The sequence below is a fragment of the Petromyzon marinus genome, chromosome 37 (genome assembly GCF_048934315.1).
Source record: "Petromyzon marinus isolate PM22_M1 ecotype Great Lakes invasive population chromosome 37, UKy_Petmar_22M1.pri1.0, whole genome shotgun sequence".
In the NCBI taxonomy this organism is placed as follows: Eukaryota; Metazoa; Chordata; class Hyperoartia; order Petromyzontiformes; family Petromyzontidae; genus Petromyzon; species Petromyzon marinus.
In genome coordinates, this window is record NC_133703.1 from 13,604,174 (window position 1) to 13,627,074 (window position 22,901).

The window sequence follows — 22,901 nt, forward strand, 5'->3', positions numbered from 1 at the left end:
CGAGTGAAAAGCAACCTCATGCAGCTGCTATGGCGCAATGTCCGAAAAATATGCAAAGTGATTTGAAGCGTTCGTGTCTGCAGGAATCCACACTCTTTGGTTCTTTCGGTAAAGTCACGTAGGTATAAAATAAAATTAATCCTTTTAAAACAGTCTGCCTCAGCAGCAGACGATGCTTTCCCACCTGACGATGGACGCTTGTGTTGCATCCGAAACGTGATTTATTTTATTTTATACCTAAGTGACTTTACCGAAAGAACCAAAGAGTATGCAAAGTGATATTAACATAGGAATAGCCTTAATGAACAAAGCCCATCTTTTGTGAAGGTCAACACAACAGAAATGTGTTACTAACCAAGAAGGTATTTTTTAAACAAGTTTAATATATTGAAGTACACTAATAACGCAATAATAACCATATGTTTTAGCACAAAACTTTCAGAGGAAAGATATAGACCTTTCATAATATAAATATGCATGTATGTTGAACATCTTTTACACCGTACGTAACCAACAATATACATATGATTTCTCGTAATACTAAATATTACCTTGGATTAATATGATGTCCGACATAAGCAATGCATATAAAGTTATCTAACCTATGAACGTCATTTTTTTTCCTGTGTGTCCGTCTGTCCATCTGTCCGTCTGTGTACGCGCGCTTGCGGGGGATTTGGCTCGTGAACCGTGGGGTTTACGTACCACGCCATAAGCCCCATGCTAGGCATAGGCTATTCCGTTTTCCCGTCCGTCATCTTTAAAGTAAACATGATGCCTTGAATAAAGGTGTCATTTTTTGTGCCAGTTAAAAGGGTAAAACCTATTCCTATATCTTGTTTCTGGCAAAGGAGGTCTCATAATGTAAATGCTCACCCCGAGCCCTCAATACTCTGATGGTGCGCTGTTTTTGAGTTGTACGCCTTTTGGCGTCTTCTGGTCCAACACCAATGGAGACTAGGCTCTAAGAAAAGCCGTCTCGGGTGTGGACCAATCAAATTCAAGGACAGTGCATATTATTATCAGAGTTGTCTTTTTTGTTTGCATTCTGACTGCTTGTGTTGTGGTTTTTGCAAACATGATGCCTTGAATAAAGGTGTCAGTTTTTGTGCCAGTTAAAAGGGTAAAACCTATTCCTATATCTTTAAAGTAGTTTAATTAACAATTTAGTGCAATTGTTCTTTATTTAATTATTTCCCCGCCCCACTAAAGCTGACCGGGGGTTGCCCCTGGCAATGCACGCGCGTCATCGGTGGAGGGTGGGGGGGGATTCCTCATTCGCGTTCAAAATGGAAAAAAAATACACGCAACGCTGAGGTAAATTCATCAAAGTGTCTTGTCCTCTCCCCCCCCCCACCCCAATGTGTGCACTTACTACTATAGGGTCGGTAGATACTAATATTATAGCGCTTAGGTAGTATTATTGTAGCTCGGGCGGGGGGATGGTGGAGGGGACGGGGGTAGTGGCCCAGCCCCCAGCCTGGCAATGTGTCACCTCCTCCGGCTGGGCAATCTAGGCGAGGGCGCGGGCTCTGCACGGGACTAGGCCTCACCGCGGCAATGTAAAGTATAACTTTATCTAATCTTTCGCTATGATCTCAGGTTTATTATTTACTATTATGAAACAAATAGTTGGAAAATATTACAATAACAATGTCTGTGTGTAGATAACAACTCACGTTCATTGTTTACTATTATGAAACAAATAAGTTGGCAGCTATTACAATCATGTTTGTGTGCAGAAAACTAATTTTTGATTATTAGGTTGCTAAATATTTCCTTTTTTAGGTGTGTTTTTATGACGCTGCGACGGTGTACTGCCAGTCTGTGCTGTGGACTGCTGCCTGCTGATTAATTAACGTCAGTGCACTGCCACTCTATTATCTACACTGCTAATTTTGCTTTTGCCCATTATGACTGTATGCCAGTCTATAATCTGTTGCCTGTTTCTTTACCTCACTCAGTGTACTGCCACAGACTTTCATGTCGACTGCATCCTGCTTTTTCAGCTGCTGCCTGTATTGACAGCTTTTTATGTCGACTGTTGCAATGCTTATGTCATTGAGTCGGCGTACGACAGTCTATAATCTAGACTGTAGCCTGCTTCTCAACTTACCTGTGCATACTGCTGCTATTTAATGTACACTTATTTCAGCTTATTTCTTCAATGCACTTCTATTGTTTCGATTGCTCACGTCCCGCTATTTACTGATACATAGTACTGCGATGCTGATAGCTGTGCCATAATCGGGGATTGCTGTGCACGTCGATGTGTGTGTGTGAGTCTATGTGTGTGTTTGAGTCCATATGTCTATGCGTGTAGGTCCATGCGTGTGTGTAAGCCCATGTGTGTCTGTCTTTTTCGAACAAACAACGCCCGATGTGTGTGTATGTCGATGTGTTTGTGTGTTGTCAGTCCAAGTGTGCGTGCCAGTCCATGTGTGTATCAGTCGCTGTGTGTGTTAGTCGATGTGTGTGTGTTAGTCGATATGTAATAAAGTATTAATAAAGTGTCAGTCCATATGTGTGTGTGTTAGTCGATATGTGTGTATGGCTCCATGTCAGTGTGTAAGTCAATGTGCGTTTCTGTGTCTATGTGTGTCAGTCGATGTGCGTGTGCACGTCCATGTGTGTGTCAGTCCATATGTGTGTGTGTTAGTCCACATGTGTGTGTAAGTCCATACCTGTCTGTGTGTCACTCGATGTGTGTGTGTAAGTCAATGCGTGTGTGTGAGTTGATATGTGTTTAACTCCATGTGTGTGTATCTAAAGTGGATGTCTGTGTGTGAGAGTTCATGTGTTTGTATGTGTAGGGAAATGTGTGTGTGTCAGTCTATGTATGTGTGTGTCTATGTGTGTGTAAGTCGATGTGTGTGCGTGGGTCCATTTGTGCATGTAAGTCCATGTGTGTATTTACGTCAATGTGTGTGTGAGTCCACGTATGTCTGTGTGTGAGTCGATTGTATGTGTGAGTCGCTGTATGTGTGTACATCGATATGTGTGTGTAACTCCATGTGTGTGTATCTAAAGTGGATGTCTATTTGTGTGTGAGCCCACGTGTGTGTGTGTGTAAGTCGATGTGTTTGTGTGTGTGAGTCGATGTGTGTGTGTCCGGAAAAACAACCCCCTACCTCCCCGCGGTGCCGGACGGGCAACTCTGTCGTGGACAGTGCTGTGGGGGGAGGGCCAATTCCGATTGGCTCCTCCCCTCATGGCGTCTGTGTCCACCACAGTGGCTAAACGGGGGCTCTGGATGGGTGCGAGGGGCTGGTAACCCCTCCACCTTCAATTAATTACCACTAAACCACGAGTTAAACTGAAATATGTAACTAATAAGCTTGTGCCGAAGGCCCCGGGGGGACAGGCGTCTATGACGTCTCCTGGCCAAACCCCAATTAGCGGAGCCAGGAGATTGAATCTATACCCTAGGGGCTCCTCCAGAAACAACGAAAAGCCACTACGGATGGCCACGTGGAATGTTCGAACACTCACTGCGGAGGAGAGGCTGCCACTCCTCTGTCGGGAGCTGGACCAGAACCGCCTGGATCTCTGTGGCATTCAGGAGGTCCGGTGAACCGGTTCTGGCTCCTGCCACCATGAGGGGTGGACAGTCCTCTACTCGGGGCAGCAGACTGCCAAACAACAGGGTGTGGCTCTCCTTTTGAACAAACAAATGAAGGGGGCGTGGGAGTGTGGCGGTGAGGTGTGGGAAGCTGTAAGCCCCAGGCTACTTTGGGCTCGCCTTCCCATCAACCTGAGGTGAGGAGTGGTGGTCGTGGTTACTTATGCCCCCACCGAAGACGAACATCCGTGGAGGGATGCAGGCAAAGCCGATGAGTCAGATGCCTTCTATGACCTGTCACAGGTGCTGGCTAAAGTGGCACCTCGGGATAGAGTCATCATGTTGGGTGACTTCAATGCCCGAGTTGGTCATGATGCTGGCACCTGGTCTGAAGTGATTGGAGGGCATGGGCCAGATCAGCTCAATAACAATGGTAGGGGGCTGCTAGATTTTTGTGCAGCCCATGGGCTTGTAATTACCAACACGCTGTTCCGGCATCGGCGCATCCACACAACATCATGGATGCATGCCGGATCCAAACAAGAACATCTGCTGGACTACATAGTGACGGACCAGCGGATGCGAGCCCATGTCCTTGACACCAGGACCTACCGTGGAGCTGATCTGCCCTCTGACCATTGACTAGTCATCTGTAAGATGCGCCTGCCATTCTTCCACTCCGGTGGTGGGTGTACACCCAGGACCCCATTCCAAGCTAAAGTGGCCTGGTCTCAGCTATCTGATGAAAGTTGCAAGCGAGAATTTGATCATCGCTTGCGGCTGGGATTGGCATCGTCCCCGACTCCTCCTGATGTTGAGGGTAAATGGGCGAGGTTTAGGACTGTGACTCATGCAGCTGCAATGGCTGCTTTGGGTACGCGGTCCAGACCTCCCCAGAGACCCTGGCTGACAGAGGAGGTGTTCAGGGTGGTTGAGAAAAAGCGACAGGCCCACTGTCATCGGCTACAGAATCCCACGTCAGTGTGCCAGGAAACGTCACCGCAAGGATTATTTAACATTGCCTTGCCGGGCATGGAAAGGAGAGGCTTGCAGAGCCTCAATGTGGTTTTAGGTCAGGGCATGGATGCCATATTCTCTGTCCGTCTGCTATAAGGAAATTCAATGGGACCTGCATCTCTGTGTCTTTGCTTTGTTGAGCTGGTCAAGACCTATAATACCATAAATCGGCCTGGGCTTTGGGTTATTCTTTGTGCTTTTGGGGTCCCTGACTCTCTGCTCACAATCATAAGACCTTAATAATGATGGGCAGGCCCGGCTAAAGCTGCATGACCGGTAGTCAGTGCCTTCCCTTTTAACCTTGAGATGCGACAGGGATGTTTTCTGGCTCCCACATTAACACATTTTCGACCATATTGGTCGAGAAGCTTTCCATGATTGTACCAGATGAATTTATATCTGGTACAGATACAAAGGGAGGCTGATCAGTGTCTGGGTACGGTCAAGGGCTGACATTATATTGGTCAACCATGTTCACTCTGAGGAGTTGGAGGTTCTGCTGCTGAATTTAGAGCATGCCACTAAGAGGTGGGGCCAGACCAACAGCTCCACCAAAACTAAGCACCTGCCTGAGTATTTTGTTTCGTCCAATACGCCTCCCCCTGAACTCCCCATGAGTGGTGGAGAGAGTGGAGAAATGTCAGTATCACTCCACGTGAATTTTCAGGTATTCTCGACCACAGTTATGCCCTCCCTTCTCTGTGCTTACGACACGTGGACCCCACTGATAAAACATCTGCACCAGTTGGAAACGCTCAGGATGGGCATATGACCCATCCCTGGTTTAGCCAGCCTGGATTGTGTGAGCTCACACATCCTTCAAAGATCTGGACACATTTCCATCAGCGAGCTCCTCCGGCAGGCGATGCTGCATTGACTGAGTCATGCCCAGCCACCACATGCCCAAGCAGCTTTTGTTTGGCCAGATCGAAGGGGCTAAACAGGTACGGCACAGGCTATAGAAGGGATAGACTGATGTGGTATGGGAGGTTGTGGAGCTTTTATTGAGGAGACTTGTGATGGATGCTACTGGGCAGTTGGAAGCAGTCCACCCTCCAACAACAGCAGAGGGCAGAGGAGCAACGCTCACAACAACGAACAGAGCGCCGGGCAACTAAAATGCTCCAAGTTGGCACAGTAGGCGGCACAGGTGGTGCATCTGCCAGTTATCTCAGTCAGTCAAGCCATGCCACCGGAGTCTGTCCCATGACCTCCTGTCAGCGAGCCTTCTACACTTAACGTGGCGTTGGAGTGCACCTGGCCTAGCACAAGCGCAGTGGTGATGTCCCCGCCACTTCGTGGCGAATGGCGGCTGTTGAATGTACGTGTGCGTGTATGTGTGTGTGCGTGCATGGGTTTTCGAGGTGGGGATCGGTAGTGTAGCGGTTAGCGTAAGCTGCGTTACGAACCCGGCGGCCCGAGTTCAATTCCTGCTCACGGCCAACACCAGTGACAATTGTCTGAACCGACAGCCTAAAATCGGTTCTAGCTAAAGGGTTGAATTTCGCAGTCACCCCTAAGAGCCGAATGGCTCACAGGGCTATACCAAATAAATGAAACTGAAACACATCCCAGTTGAAGATATCATTGCCCAGGTCGATGTAGCCCTTAAGGGTTTGGGACACATTACTGCAGATGTAGCAAAATCGGAAATTGCTGCAATCCTCAAAAACGCTAAGACACCTATCAGCAACATCAATAAAGATGAGCATTTTCAGCTTTCTCAATTAAAATGAGGAATGACATTGTCATCCTCTCAGCTGACAAGGGCAATGCCACGGTCATCATGGACAAAACCACATACAATAACAAAATTCAGGACCTACTTAAAGATGGTAGCTATACAACAATTTAAAGAAATCCCACCAACAGCCTCATTACGAAAACCAACAATATCATCACTGATTCGACATCTTTAATCGAACCATCCAAGCGGTTTTCCTTAAAACCCCCTGCTGCTAGACCACCCAGATTGTATGGGTACACCCCTTTGGCCAATCGTCTTCACCACTGACTCACCCACCTACAAACTGGCCCGGAACTTACAACCATTCACTGGTAAGACCGCCTCAGCTGTACTTAATTACTTGGTATTGTTAATTAGGACATCTCACTATCTCCAGGTGATTTGCTCGTTAGTTTCAATGTAGTCTCTTTGTTTACCAAAGTTCATGTGCCTGACATCACTGCACTCATTGAAGATTTGGTCCAACAAGGACTGAATGCTGATGTACCGGCCCTGGTGAGACACTACCTCACCAACACTTACTTCACCTGGAATGGAACATTCTACAAACAAGTTAAAGGTACCCCAATGGGTTCTCCCTTATCTCTGGTTGTAGCCAATGTTTTCATGGAAAAATTTGAGACAGACGCCATCCAGGCATCCACTCTACGTCCGTCCCTGTGGAAGAGGTACGTATATGACACGTTCGTCATCTGGCCACATGGCCGACCAGCTCTGAACTAATTCCTCAACCACATCAATTCCATACACCCAGCCATCAAATTTACCATGGAGGTGGAAAAAGATGGCAAGCTACCATTTTTGGATGTTTTCATCGAAAATAGACCAGATTGCTCAATGTGACACTCTGTCTACAGGAAAGCAACCCATATGGATGACTACCTAAAACCTGACTCTCACCACCATCCATCCCAGAAGAATTCCCTCATCAAAACTCTACACCATAGAGCTCGATGTATTTTCGACCATCATCACCTAGCCAGTGAACTGGAACATGTACACCAAGCTCTCAAGACAAATGGATATTCAGACAACACAATCTGTAAAGCTATCACCCCAACCTTTGGGAAAGAACCATCTGAGAACCCAATCAAAACCATTGCCTTGCCATACATAGCAGGAGTCACCAAAAATATTTCCAAAATCATGAGCAAACACAATATCTAGGTTCGATTTAACACAGTAGATAAAATTCGTGAAGGATGTGGTCCCTGACATGCAATACCCCGGTGTCTACAAACTAAGCCGTGTCTGCGGCAGTAGTTACATTGGGGAACCTAAGCAACATGTCTCGGACCGTGTTCGTGAACATAAGGCAGATCTGAAACACGGTAGGACCAATACCTCAGCCATGGCTGATTATTTTTTAAATGTGGTGGGCTCACACAAAATAGATTTCTCAAAGACGAAGGTACTTTGCAAACCCACTGGCTATCAACAAAGATTCCTTCATGAAGCCATATATATTTATAGACACAGACACAATTTCAACCGAGAAGATGGGTATAAACTGAGCAATCATTGGAAGGACGTTATTAACCAGCTTAAATCATAACTGGCTGTGATGTTTCCACCCTACCTTCCAATGTAAGTTGTTATTTTCGGCTCTCTGATTTTACATTAACAGGTTACATTTAAATTTCTCACACTAACACAGCCACCTTGCGCTCCTCACTGTTTGCGCCGATGTGTGTGTGTTGAACACCCGGCGCCTTCGCCAGCACCTTCGCCAGCGCCAACACTCTTTCTCGGTTGCGCCGGTCACGCTCTCTCCACAGCTACGAGCTCTCTCCCTTGCACCAGGCACGGTTTATCCTTGTAAACTCGACCTTCGCAGGAGTGTGCTCGGCTTCCGAGTCGCACGCTCGTGGTTAGTCATTAGCCGTTGCTGCTACTGGTCCTGTGCGATGTTTGCTTGGTCGACGCTTGGTGCTTTCCGCCCTTTCTCCAGGTTGATTGCTTGTCGTTGCTCGTCACTCTTTCTCTCTATTTCTCTCTTGCTGCAGCTGCTGGTGGGAGCTAGCACTCAATGTAGAATAAAACTTTTAGCGAGAATTCGTCTGTCAGTGCTGAACTCACACTCGGCGACACATCACTCCGCTGCAAGCCTCGTCATCCATGGTCAATTGCAGGGCCCATCCCCGGAGCTTGCCGCAGCTAGACTGATGTGCGTGGTTTCTGCTCGTCGTTATATTCGAAAATCTCCCACCTCGGCTCGCCTCCTCACAAAGGGGCAGCTGTTTGTCCGGGTGCATGTGTGTCTGTTCTAATTTGTTGAAGTAATCTGTTGAGTCACATCAGGGCCTGGTTCCTGCCCCCTTCAGCCATCTCGCCATCTGTGGAAACATGTTTTCAATTGCCCCTAAGTGTGTTTTACTAGTTTTTCAACTTTATGCAATAAGTAATCATGAAGGAGGGGGGGGGGTTACAATGTTTTTTTCACGCAGAGGGGCGCTGTGGCCTTTGAAGTCGTGGCCTCTTGTGCACGGGTTGGAAGTTAAACAATGATTTTACACCTCTCAAAGCTTGGTACCGTATCACTTTCCGAAGTTTTGACTCTGCAAATGACTCAAAGTATGTTTTGAGCAGTCTTTTACAGCACTCATGTCGCGGTTTGGAGTCCTTGCGTGGTGTTTGATATATTAAGGGGAGTCGCCCCCCCCTGCAAACATAATTTATTGCTACCATGTGCTGTGTTAGCTGATGGAAGACAAAGGTGGTTGGTGAGGCTCTGATCCAATGGAATACATATTATCTTGGTCGTGTGTAATAGACCTATTTCGCCTTGTATCTCTTCTGAATGACCCTAGGTCTAATGCTTCATAATTACCAGTTGGTTTATGCTTCAAGATTTGTGATATACCATAGTTGTTACCACAAGTATTCCGAGGGTTTTATTAACCTTTGTTCCCCGTCTGTATCGCCAGGGATCCGTGCTTCTTATTCTCGAGTTATATTTTTATATCCTGAGGTTGGAGATCTAGCTAAGTTTTGACTTAAAACTTTCGTGATTGCAGGAATTCATATTCTTTGGTTCTTTCGGTAAAGTCACGTAGATAGAAAGTAAAAAATAAATTAATAATTTCAAATAAAAGCAAAAACGCGAAAGAACCAAGAATATGAATATTTTACACAAGGGGTAGCGGCCCCTTCACCCGATACCTGGGGAGGTACGGCCTCCGGACTACACGGGCCTAATACTGGGACCCCGCTAATCCCCAGTCCTCCGGCTAGGGGCCCTAGGGGAGGGTATGCTGACCCGACCGTGCCAGGGTCTTCGGGTCCTGACCATTAGCCTCACTCAGCTCCGGCCCTTAGAAGGACAGCAAAGCTTGGGGTCCAGGGCCCATAAACAGGTCCGGGGCTTGCTACGCCTTCCTTCCAGAACCTTCCACCAGGTCCTAGAAGGGTGACGTCATCCCCCAGTCCCCCCTCCCGGGATTTGGGGACTGTGTCCCAGGATCCGTTATCCCAGAGATCACAATTGCCCCTTTGGCCATAGTCCTTTAACATTGGCGTAGTCACTCTTCCGCTTCCTGTTGACCCAATAGTGATGCTACCCGCTGACAACATGGGGAGTGCGGAATAACACCTCTACATAAATATTAGCTCTTGAAAAAAAAGCAAATTAAATAAAAAAAAGTTACGTGTAATTTTACGAATTTATGCCAATTGATATAATTATGTAAATTAAGAATGTATGCTAATTCGGCTCTGCTTCGTTGTCTAGGGTTATTACCAATCGTTATAATAAAATGAAGGTGTAATTGTATGAAGTTATGCAAGTGTATGTAATTATGCTCGGCTTCGTTGTCTAGGGGTATATTACCAATCGTGATTATACAATGATTCTTGCTTGAACTTTTATTGATTATGTTTTAGTGTGTTATATGTCAGGTCTCAAAATTCAGATACAGTTCTTATAATTAAGATTATGCATTAACTTAGGAAGGACTCACTTAGTCTTCTGTGTTAAGCAATTTTAATATCTAAAAACACTCCAATATGCGAACACTTTATGCTCGGCTTTGTCAACACAGTACTCCCGGAGATGTCATACTCATTGATCCGTACAATTAACCCTCAATGGTTACGTTTGTTAAACTGAGCACAGAACAATCGGCTATTCTCTCAGAGTCGAGCGAGCATACACAGCGATAGGAAAAAATCCTTTTAAAAAATTGTAACAATATTCATACTAACAGTAAGAAAGAAACATGTGCCTAAGGCAAAAGTAGTTATCAGTATGCAATTAACGAAATGCCCTGGCACAATAGTGTGCGGCAGTGAACCTGTTTGCCTATAAGATGCTTATCAGTTGGCAAATGGGCTTCAATGAATTCGGGGGCAAGATTCTGTAATAAAAAAAATCTCAACACAATAGCATTCCTGTGAGTGTGTGGATTCGTAACATCGATGCGTATAAACATCGATGCGTATAAATACTTCTAAACGACCGTATTCATGCAGCTGAATGGCCCGATTTTGTTTCACGATCAGCTAATATTAACGCACCATCTTAGGATGGTCACCCTTTTTGAAACGCAAAAAAACTTTTGGAGCAATCATATTAGTCCCGATATGCGTGTTATGCGTGTCTTCTGGCCACTTGTCGATTTAACGGCCTACGCGGTACAGCGTTCTTTGTACCGAATACCTCTGGTTCCCAGCAGGGCTGCTGGGACGGCATGTGTGCATGTCTGTTGAACACACGCGCCCTCTCTCTCTTGGTGGCAGCTCCAGGCTTCTCCACTGCTGGATGGTTGTTGACTTGGCACGAAGATCGCCTTTGGCGGTGCCCGATAGCGTTTGCAGCTCGTTCGCCGGTCGCTGCTCCTCACACTTGTCTCGGTTCTGTCGATGTCTGTGTGTCGAACACCCGGCGCCTTCGCCAGTGCCGACACTCTTTCTCGGTTGCGCCGGTCATGCTCTCTCCCATGCTCCATACTGTCATCCTTGCACCAGGCACGATTGATCCTTGCAGACTCGACCTTTGCAGGAGTGTGCTCGGCTTCCGAGTCCGCACGCTCGTGGTTAGGCATTAGCCGCTGCTGCTGCTGGTCCTGTGCGATGCTCGCTTGGAAGACGCTTGGTGCTTTCCGCCCTTTCTCCAGGTTGATTGCTTGTCGTTGCTCGTCACTCTCTCTTTCTCTCTTGCTGCAGCTTCTGGTGGGAGCTGGCACTCAATTTAGAAAACAACTTTAGCGCTACTTCGTCTGTCAGTGCCGCTCACACTCGGCAACACATCGCTCCTCTGCAAGCGTCATCATCCATGGTCGATTGCAGAGCCCACCCCCGGAGTTTGCCGCAGCTAGACTGATGTGCGTGGTTTCTGCACGTTGTTTCTGCTCGTTGTTATATTCGAAAATCTCCCACCTCGGCTCGCCTCCTCACAAAGGGGCAGCTGTTTGTCCGGGTGTGCGTTTGTCGGTTCTAATTTATTGAAGTAATCTGTTAAGTCACATCAAGGCCTGGTTCCTGCCCCCTTCCTCCAGCCATCTCGCCATTTGTGGAAACAGATGCCTTCAATTGCCCCTAAGTGTGTTTTACTAGTTTTTCAACTTTATGCAATAATTATGGAGGGAGGGGGGTTACAATGTCTTTTTCACGCAGAGGATCGCTGTGGCCTTTGAAGTCGTCGCCTTTTGTGCACGGGTTGGAAGTTAAACAATGATTTCACACCTCTTATAGCTTGGTACCGTATCACTTTCCACAGTTTTGACTCTGCAAGTGACTCAAAGTATGTTTTGAGCAGTCTTTTACAGCACTCACGTCGCGGTTTGGAGTCCTTGCGTGGTGTTTGATATATTAAGGGGAGTCGTCTCCCCTTGCAAAATAATTTATTGCTACCATGTGCTGTGTTAGCTGATGGAAGACAAAGGCGGTTGATGATGCTATGATCCTATGAAATACATATTATCTTGGTCGTGTGTGATAGACCTATTTCGCCTTGTATCTCTTCTGAATGACCCTAGGTCTAATGCTTCATAATTACCAGTTGGTTTATGCTTCAAGATTTGTGATATACCATAGTTGTTACCACAGGTATTCCGAGGGTTTTATTAACCTTTTGTTCCCCATCTGTATCGCCAGGGATCCGTGCTTCTTATTATCGAGTTATATTTTTATATCCTGAGGTTGAAGATATAGCTAAGTTTTGACTTAAAACTTTCGTGACTGCAGGAATCCATACTCTTTAGTTCTTTCGGTAAAGTCACGTAGATAGAAGAATAAAAATAATACAAAGTGAACAAAAAAACTAATGTAGACTGTATCCTGGTTTTTAAGCTTGGTGAGCGTGTTGGAAGTATATAATGTCGACTTATTCTTATGGCTAAGCTTTGAACTTTTACTGTTGTATTAAAAAAAGGAAAAACGCCAGTTGTAATGTCCGACCGCCCCGACAGCTCTCGCCGTCCAGGGAGATCCGTGGCCCCTGATATTTGTGCATGTTTTTATGGCATTTCCCACAGAATCTCATTAGCCCCCCCCCCTCTGCACCTGTTTTTTATAATTACATTTTATGACTACTTCCTCCGGCTGCCTTTTGTGTGGCGAGGCAAGAGGCAGCGGGGTGTGAGAGGTGAGGGGTGACTTGCCTTTTCGTGCACCAGTTTTACATCCAGATCAAACTTATAAAAATAGGCAGAATCATTCTTAATATTTTTTTTTTAAAGGAATATATACAACAAATGCCCTCGAACAAAGTATCATGCAAGTTTACCTTTGCATTCCTTATAATTTTGTGGATCAGATAATGTTTAAGCTGTTTCTATCAAGGATTTCCCGTGAGTACAGTTGGTGTGCAAATAACAACAAAGCAAGCGGATGACCAGAAAGGGTAATGCTAGTTGAGAGGTACAGATTTAAAAGTATAACCATTTTGGATTTGGGTGACACGGTGTGAAAATCGTAGTTCAGGAATAGGGTTGTGACAAATTATGCATTGAGACCAGGGATCGTGTAAAACAAGGCGAACACACCTGGCTCGAAAGAGCTCATGGATTTAGTGACATGGTGTAAACAGCTAAGTTAACAGCACGGATCAAAATAAGTTAAACTATGAATTTCAGTGAAATATTAAATAAAGCAGAGACCATCAAGAGCAGCACAAGTACGCAAGTAATAATGGGATACTATAAACATATATTATGGCCTCTTAGGTTACTTGCTCGCCTGGGATCAAACTGCCTGACACCTCTCATCACACGGATGTGTACATGGGCACAAACTATCCAGATTGTCTTGGGTCGGGCCGAACCGACTGGTGTGTGGCTCTGGGTGTCTTGACACCGTTTTGGTTTGTGTGCCACTCTGACTGCACGTGACTGCAGAGCTGCCCAACATTGATGATTCTCCCTCACGAGAAATTAAAGTTCGAGTGAGAAAGCTGATTGCCAATAAAGTTGTTAAGTGGCTTGGATATTACCATTTGATAGCAAAATGCAAGACGTTACTAGCTCTGGTCACATCCACAGAAAACCTAATACAAGGAAATTCACTCGAAGCTATGCATCCAAGGCACCCCCAACCATAGATAAACACCATTCTGTCCACAATGGGCCCAAACATTTCAAAGTCTTCTAAAGACCATCTTAGCAGTGCCAGACAATTAGCATCACACTGCACCCCTGGACTTGTGGCGCATCTACAAGGGATGTTCAGTGAGTGCGTACTTGTTAAGCCATGTGACAGCATCCTCGGTCACATGTAGGTTTCCTAGACCTCAGTGGACAGTGATCAACAATATGCGAAATTGCTTGTAGTGTCACAGCTGCGGGTTGTCATGAAGACCCCAACGATGGAGGTTGCCTGTCCGGAACCTGTTCAGCAAGGCCCACTGATGGTGTAGCAGGGATGTGAAAGCCACTCTCTGGCTTAATCAAGTGAAAATGAGTGAAAAAACAACTGAAGACTCTTATTAATGAAATATGTAGATTCTGTAGCTAATGTTACGTTTCATAATTAATTTTTGGGGTATGCCATGTAATGATCTGGCCAACGTTGTGTCTTGAGGAGCCTCCACCAAACAGTCAAACAATTTGTCACGTGTACAAGCGTATCACTCTTCAATTATTATTTTTCAACTCACTCCTAAGTGTTAGCTCAATTCTCATAACTAAATGTAGAAATAAAATTTGACCCTTTCGACAGTGCAGTTATATATTAGGTGACCCTCCAAGTTCCTGTATATACAGGAATTCAGAATTATGACTTACTGAAATTTATTCTGAATTCCTGATTACCATTATTGACGTAATTTTAAGGGAAATATCGTATTCAATTACTAAACCTTGGTTGAGAATTGTTCTTCAACTCACCAGTAAGCTGAAACAATAATCTGCACGTTAAAGCATGTACACCACCTGACAATTTAATTTGCTTGGCCATGCCAAGTGGTGGTAGATATTAGCAACACAAATTTGGCAAGATATGTATGTGGCCTAACTTAAAAATAAATTATAGTTTTTATTAATATTAGTGATCAGAATAAAACTTTAGGCAATAGAGCCATTGAACGACGACTGGACAATGGAGACGTTGAGTGGAATGGATGAAAGAGCTGGAGCATGTGGGTGTGAATAAAGAAGTTAAAAAGGTGTGTGTCATGTGGAACAAACAACAGCAATGCAGTAATCGATTAGGTGGCAATGCAAGTGCCTGTGGATTATGATAGATGAAGAAAATCAGATATTAAAAGCCTGTAGCTCAAAAATAATGTTTTTTCTAAATATTCTGGATCTCACAGCAACAGTTTTTTTACGTGTTACCTCTGACAATGAAGCTGCATATTTTTCTAAGGCGTTAGTACGGTCCTCAGAATTCCATGGCTGCAACTTGGAGGTCTCACATCCTTTGTTCCACTTCCAGCTGGGGCATGTTTTCCATGATAACCTGTAGAAGGTTTTTGTTGATCCTATCCAGCCTGGCCTTGATCTTCTGGAGCATGTTTCCTTGGACAAGCTTCTCGGAATAAAGGTTAAAGAGGCCACCAGGGCACTGGTTGTAGCGTTTGAGCACTGGGAACAGGTTGTCGAGATAAACGTTTCCAATGAAGAAGTGCTTCAGCTCTTTCTTCTCCAAGTCCTTTAGGAGGCGCCTCAAAAAGCGGTGGATCAGTGATTCCAAGTCTTCCTCTACCCAATGATTTGCAGCACCTCCCTTTGCCAGGACCTGGAGGTCCTCAAGAAGCATATGAAAGAGGGTGGTTTTCATGAAGTAGGAGTGGAAATTGGAAGTCAAAGGCGAGTTAGCTTGGATCGTGCTATCGAGGTTTACAATTAACTTGACAGTCGTTAGACATTCTCTGTACTTGGAGCCACAAGGGAGATTGCTATCGACGTGTTGAAGAAAGGCTGCCTCGTATGATGAAAACGACAGCCTCCAAATATGATTTCCTGTTATCTGATGTGCTTTGTACTTGCATTCCTTGGCCACTAAGTAGACCTGTGGGGTCTCTTTAGACAGCATGGTAAGTGCTGCTGCTGGCACTTCGTGGTAAAGGCTGTGAGTGGCACAATTCATAACCTTAATGGCTGGCACGATGTCTACTGATATCAGTTGATCGTATCTGTTTTTGATGGTAAGGCAGGTGGAAGCATTGTTGTGTAAGAAAGTTAGTTTATAGGATGCTGACCATTTTTTTACAATCTGCACTTTTGCTTCATCAACGAGACGCTGGAACCATTTCTTAAATTTCTGAAAATTAATCATGTTTACACCATGTATAATGTCTGTAAAGTTCTTGGTTGTTTCTGGAATGCGATGACCATCATCAGAAATAACCTTCACAATGCCAAATCCAAGTGCATCTGCATTAAAGTCCTTATCCTCATGACAGAGATGAGTATAAAAGTGGAGACCATTAGGAGGTTCCAGAGGGAAAATAAACTCAAACTCATTTGGAGGAAAGACTTTGAGCTTTTCATTAACACTTCCACTTAAGAACATTTGTTGTCCTAGCTTGGGGCAGCCATCATTTTTCGGAAGATTTACCATCGCACACAAGAGATCGCAAAGGATTGCTTTGATTATCACCATTACACCATGAAGTGTCTCCTCGGGTATTCTGACTTTTGTGTTGTAGAAGTGATCAAAGAGTAGAGAGGACAATGAGGGTGCCATGCCAATTGGAGAAACTGTAAATGACTCCAGCTGAGGTTTCCAAAAATATTGTGCAGGCATGTGTGTGGGATGAGGAGGTGACCTTGAGCGTATAACAAGCTTTGAGGAAGTCTCCATTACCTTCATCTTGTGCTGTAACTGCAGTGTTTGTTGGACACTTGCAGAAAGTTTCAGAGCCTGCTGGTTTAGTTTCTTCGAGTGTTCCCTTGTAACCACGGCGAGTTGTTCCTGATGTTTCAACAAAATATCCTCATGGTTTTTCCTCAAAGCTTCGTTCATCTCGCGTTGATGAACCCGTGAAAGCTCTTCATTCACGTGTTTAATTATTTCATTTGTTTCACGTTGGAGGCTCTGTGAGAAGTCCACCTGAGTTCTCTTTATGACTTCGGTTATCTTGAGTTGCTGCGTTTGTGAAAGCTGATTGCATGATTTTTTTATAACTTCAGTCATATCTTGCTTATGGGTATGCGACAGCTCTTCACGTTTAAATTCTTCTCTCTGGCGGGCCCTTAAATCTGCATTTAGCTCCCGCTGGTGGGCCTGTATGAGGCTTTCACGGGTTGTGTTTACAGCCTCTTTTATCTCACGCTGATGGGCCTCTGTGAGCATTGAGTGGATTTTTGAGGCTTTGCCCTTCATTTCCTCATTGGCATTTATGAGATTAGTCATGCACACCAACATAATCACTAAGACTACAGCCAATAGCACCACCATGAACGCCATCCTCTTCCTGACAAACGTCCAAAAGTCCTGTGAAATAAAACCACGGATATTAGGGGCACTTTCATGATATTGTTTAAACTCTTGTAATATGCATGTCTGGAGTTATACAGGTTTTACTCATAACAGCACTTGAGCAACACAAATTCTAAAAACTAAGCGTAAACCGAGTGATGAAGTAAAAATTTCAAGTTAAAATAGTCATAACTTTAATTACTTTTAAAAGTTCAAAAAGTGGTTGTGTATCTTTTGTGCTCAAATATTGATTACGTAATTTGCAAAACAGTTGTGTGACCTTGCCTGTGTGAAGACACTTTCTGACACTTGTCCAAATGTCACGACTGCCTCTGTAAAGGAGAAATTCTCAGCAGCTTTATCTATTTCCAAAACATCTCATATGCTAAACAATGCAGTTGTATAAATTAAGCTGCACGAAATTAAACACACAACTGTACCGTGCGACCGAGCTCCTGAAAGTCATGATTATTTCAAACCCAAAGGCAGTAGTGTACTACTTGTGTAAATAAATTGCTAGTGTTATGTAAGACCCTCATGAATAGGTGCTGCATTGTTTCTGGCACTGAAGCTGCAATATTTAAACATTTCAAACAATCTATTGGTGTACGATATTCATATGGCAGTCGCCAACGCACAAACTGCATACATGTGTAATGGGTTCCGGAGACACTCATAGAGGCGACTTCTTTATTACGATACAGTACATACACAGTCCTTATACAGGCTAGGGACACAGCCTACTTCTAGCATGCCTGACACTGGCTACGCTGTCGGGTCCTCCGGCTATGATTACCCTAGGGGAGGCTACCTGACCCGACCCAGCCGAGGTGCGGGTGTAGACCTCTGGCTTCTTCGGACCTCGCCCTTACAAGGGCGTCGGGCAGGGAGTCCCAGGGTTCCACCACTGGCCCACACAGCATCCCGGCCCTTACAAGGACAGTGGGGCGAGGGGGTCCAGGGTCCTAAGGTGGCTGGTCTTGATTCTTCGGCTGCGACTGGTCTCGAGCTTCTCGGGAGGTCCCCTTTTATGCCCCTTACCCATCGAGGGGCGGGGCTCCGTGGGATCTCAGATTCCCACGCATCCCCCACCCCTCCTGCACCGAGGGGCGGGGCTGCGTGGGATCCTGTGACACCCCGCAGCCCCCTCCCGCTGAGAGGGCAACTCGGCGACTCCCCTGCCGGTACAAGGTGCCGCCCGCAGATGGGCCCCGTCCACCCCTGCCGGTGAGTGCGGCCCATCTACGGCACTACACATGTGATCTCAAAGTGCCAGCCAAAGAAAAAACTATGATTCTAGCTTTGGTTTTATTGGCGTGACATGACCCTTCCATCTTCAGTGTTTTTAATCTCTGGGCTAGGCGCCCCTGGGATATAGAAGGCCTCCCAGCCTCCAGAGGATTCAAGCCGAGGTTGACTTCAGAAAGAGCCAGGAAAGGAGACTGAGACTGGACCTGGAGATGGTGGCCCCTGGGCTGGAGAGGAACATTCTAGAACGGATCCTGGAGGGGGCTAAAAGCAGGCTAGAGCCTGCTGAGGTTGCCACAAACAGTGGCCAGGCTCCTTTAAGTGGCCGAGACAAGAGACAGCAAAAGAAGGAAAGCTAATATCGTGATCCTGATGACCTATGAGGAAATGGAGCTGGTGGTGACATCTGTGTTTTTACATGTGTAGTGGGTTCTACAGAGGCACACACTTGAACTTGAAGGTAACACGTTTATTACACAACCCCAACAGGGTAACTACATAACGTAACAACGGTTAACTATACCACGAAGGGGTAACTACAGAACTGGGTCAGTCAGCCAACACACTGCCTGACCCACGATGCCAAACGTAATGACCGAAGACTGAAGACCGAGGATCGAAGAGACTAGCACCGACGGGTTCCATTCCAGCAGACAGCCACGACTGCTCTCAGGACCTCCCTTTTATGCTCCCGAGCGTGGCCTCGCTTCGCCTTCGGCCACGCCCCCTTCTGGATCTCACCAGAAAGTTCTAGACCGAGCATCACGTCTCCCTCAAGCCACCCTTTGGGCCCCCTCGCTACCCTGTCTCGGTCACGTGCCCTCTCGGGTTCACCCAGACTGTCACATCCTTACTTGCCCTCTCTCTGACCGTCACCGGAACCATGCCCCCTAGGGCCCGCTTCGATGCCATACCTACTCTGGTGCCAGAGAGAGGCTCAAGATGCACAGTTCGACTCTTGTGACAATAACTGGTGCTAATTGCCATAGTGACTCCATTTACGTCACTACACGTGGCTCAACTGGAATGATTGAACAATGTCATCTCGGGTGGTGACCAGGATAACTCTGGCAGAGGACACTCAGGGTGCCACAATGAAAACCTCCCTGACCCAGTTTCCATTCGAGGGGAGGTTGCTGTTTGTTAAGGCAACAAATGGGGGTCTGAAGGAGCAATATAATGGAGCCTAAGGAGTGGGGAGAGAGTGCGGCTTTGAAGCTCGGGCCTTCCCCCACTTTTGAGAGGTTCTGTGGCTGGAATGGGACAAAGGAGCGGGCCGTCCACGTGCTCGGAGCCCAGAGGAGTGAAGAGGTCTTTGGCAACAGGATTTCCAGGGTTGAGAGAGAGTCGAGCTTAGCTGGAGAGTAAGGTCTTGGCTATACAATTAGTAGCGCTGGTGTTAGAAAGTGAGTTCTAAAGTTATAAGTAGCAGTAATTGTGTTAGTATACAAACTCCCTTTCAAATAATCTGCGTTGCCCATTTATTTTGTTGTTAACGGTTATTAATACCCTAATTAAGTCACTACAACACAAGTTCAGAAGTTTCCTTCAAATGCTGCTTTATCCATCGAAAGTTATGCACTACAGCTGTGTGCGTCTGTCTGCTTATGTATTTGTGATAGTTGGTGGGCCTCTCCAAGGTCGACTCGGCCTGAAATGACACCTGGTGCGATGAGTAAACATTGCCACTGGGGAGAAAAAGGCGGCCGGGCGTTGTGTTGGCTACCCACCCCCTTGAGTATCATGCTGGCCTTCATAGGTGAGGGGGTGGAGTATTTTACAACTAAATACCCAAACAGGTGCTTTGTTTTGGTGGGGCTGATGGTAAGGCCCCATCTGTTCGTGGCACACTCCAGGTGCAGCAGTAGTCTCCAACTCCTCAGTGAACAGCAATTACCAGACCATCAGCATACGTAACATGGTTAACCAATAGGAAATCAGCCCTTTACCGCACCCAGGCATCAATTAGCCTTGTACTGTATCTGTACCAGATGGAAATTCCTTCTGTACGGCCATGAAAAGCTTCTCAAATTATGTTTTTTTTAAACGTGCAGGGGCCCAAGGACATCCCTGTCACACCTCAAGGTGAACAACGCAGATTTACCCAGGCCTGCCGACTATCATGAAGGTTCTTAATGACTGTGAGCAGAGGGTCAGGAACCTCGACAGCCTGAAGAATAACCCCATAACCCAGGCTTATCTGTGGCATCATAGGCCTTGACCAGGTCTAAAAAAGCAAGCATGCCTACAAACACACAAGTGTAGCCTTGAACAGATTATTGGGGCAAGTTCTGTTAGTAAGCACCGTGCCAGGTCGTCAGCCGTGAACGGGAATTGAACGTAGGTCGCTAAGTTTGCTAACCGCTACACTACCTCTTCCAACACACACATACACTGAAACTACTGTACAGATATACACAACACACACAGCCATAATTAAAAGATAATTACGTTGAGAATTAAGCACTCTTACCTGGATTGTTATGCTGGTGCTGTAGTTGTTGCTGATGGTTTGGTCAATGCAAAGCGGTCGCTGGCCGTGGCAACGAGAACAGGAACTGACAACAGCAGAGACCTGGACAGAAAGCATCGCATAGGGGTGTCTAAAGAGTTTTTCTAAGTGAAATAATTGATTTCAATATTTATTGTAGACATTGATCAAAATAAGAGGAAAGCAATTGATCGTCCAATGTGAATAGCATAGATCAACGCACGGCTAAACTGACGACACAGTGGCATCTCAACAGGGCCCTCAACGTGTAAATAACAGGGCTGTAGTCGTTCCCCTTAATTAAACAGAAGGTTAAAGAGTCCCACTGCACATGAAATATGTATTCTTTTACAAGAGCAACCTGGGTTACATCACTCAAAATTATTATTAGCGTCATGGAGAATACAACGAGCATACGAAATGGCAATATCTCATTCAGACTACACACAATATTTTAAAACATTTAAAACTTGAATCTAGCCTAAATGTAGCCTTAGTTTAATACACATTTAAATACACAAATAATTGAAAAGTAATTCCTGCAGTCACGAAAGCTCCAAATCAAGTTCAAATGAAAATGAACCCGATGACCACAGCACTGCACCAACACACCAAGATTGAACTCCCTGATCGCACTTCGCTTGCAGTGCCGCACGTGGGCGAGGCGCGCCCTTCAGTCGCAGCGCTTCTAATGGAGGTCGCCACTCGTCGTCTTCACAGCTCTACAATCATTCGCTGTACGCCGTTAACGTTACCCATGGATATAAATAAACAAAAGCGCTGATAATTCTGTTGGTTCGGTTTTAAATACTCGAGGCTTCCTGGTGTCTGCCTCCACGTCACCTGAAGTTACCCAACAGTGCTGTCTCGCGCAGCTGGGTCTCCCGGTTTGACCGATTCGCATTGTTGACTCAACGCTCACTTCCTTGCACAGTCACACACACTGACAAGCCAGTAATGACGTGCAGGCATGCACAGCTCAAAGAGTCAAAGCGATGTCTTGCTTATATGAGCATTGCGAGACGATGCTTATCTTCCATTTACAGCCCTGAGTCAGAGGCGGAAATTCCACATTCCTATGGTGGGAAGGCGAGTCAATCCATAGGAAATCTACTGTTGACTACCCTATGAAGTGGTACTGACTTTATCAACACTGATGAATGATGGGCTTGAGTAATCCCTCAACATCACAGCACAGTATGGTTTACAGATTGTAATGTTCTGCGTCACGGACTTTACTGCTAAGAGCTTTCAAATGCGCTTATACACACGAAGGTATGCAACTGGTAGTGGTTGTCTTAACCACAGACTACTCCACGCCAGCTCGCCGAGTATGGACGCATGCATTTTAAGCGCCACATTTAAATACATTTGAACCATGTAAGTTATTGCCTGTGGAGGACAAAACGCACTTCATTAAGTAGAAACCAACAACAACAGTTTGCAGCTGTTGAAAATGTACACGTATTTCCAAAGGGTTGTCGTGAGTGTATATTTGGAGTTTGCATGTGGTCACCTGGATTTTTTCTCCGGGTCCTCCGGGTTTCCCCTCCACATTTATAAACATGCATGGAGATTATTTAGATAATTTTACTGCAATACATTTCCACTTAATAAGCCACTTTGTAGCGCTATCATTTGTGGCCGGTCGCTTCTGAAAAATACGTTAATCCTTCACTGAGCTTTTCCTGATAGGAGTGTTGTTTTAAGATTCTTACCCGCCTCTACTGGACATCTGTGAAAAAGAGCTTTATAGCTCATCAGATTCCTCCAGTATAAATATTATGATTTGAGTTTGTGACAAGGATGATCCCGTTTAGCCATTTTCTTGGCTATTTTACGAGGGAGATCGTGGTGCGTGAGCACAGCAACAACAGACAAAAACATCAAATTGCAGAGAGCGAGTCCCAGGGTCCTTGAGAGAAATTTCACAGCCAACAGATAAGGGGTGTAGCGGTCGGACATAAAACGCACAA

The 22,901-nt window shown here is 45.7% G+C and overlaps 1 long non-coding RNA gene across 1 annotated transcript; it reads right to left on the reverse strand.

The window, feature by feature from the left end:
- Positions 1 to 9,864: 9,864 nt before the first annotated feature.
- On the reverse strand, positions 9,865 to 22,203 carry LOC116949724 (uncharacterized). Its single transcript, XR_012946232.1, has 4 exons — positions 21,538 to 22,203; positions 20,908 to 21,009; positions 17,472 to 17,518; positions 9,865 to 17,201 (listed from the first exon to the last, which is right to left on the reverse strand). It is a non-coding gene; the product is annotated as an uncharacterized LOC116949724 (long non-coding RNA).
- Positions 22,204 to 22,901: the final 698 nt, after the last annotated feature.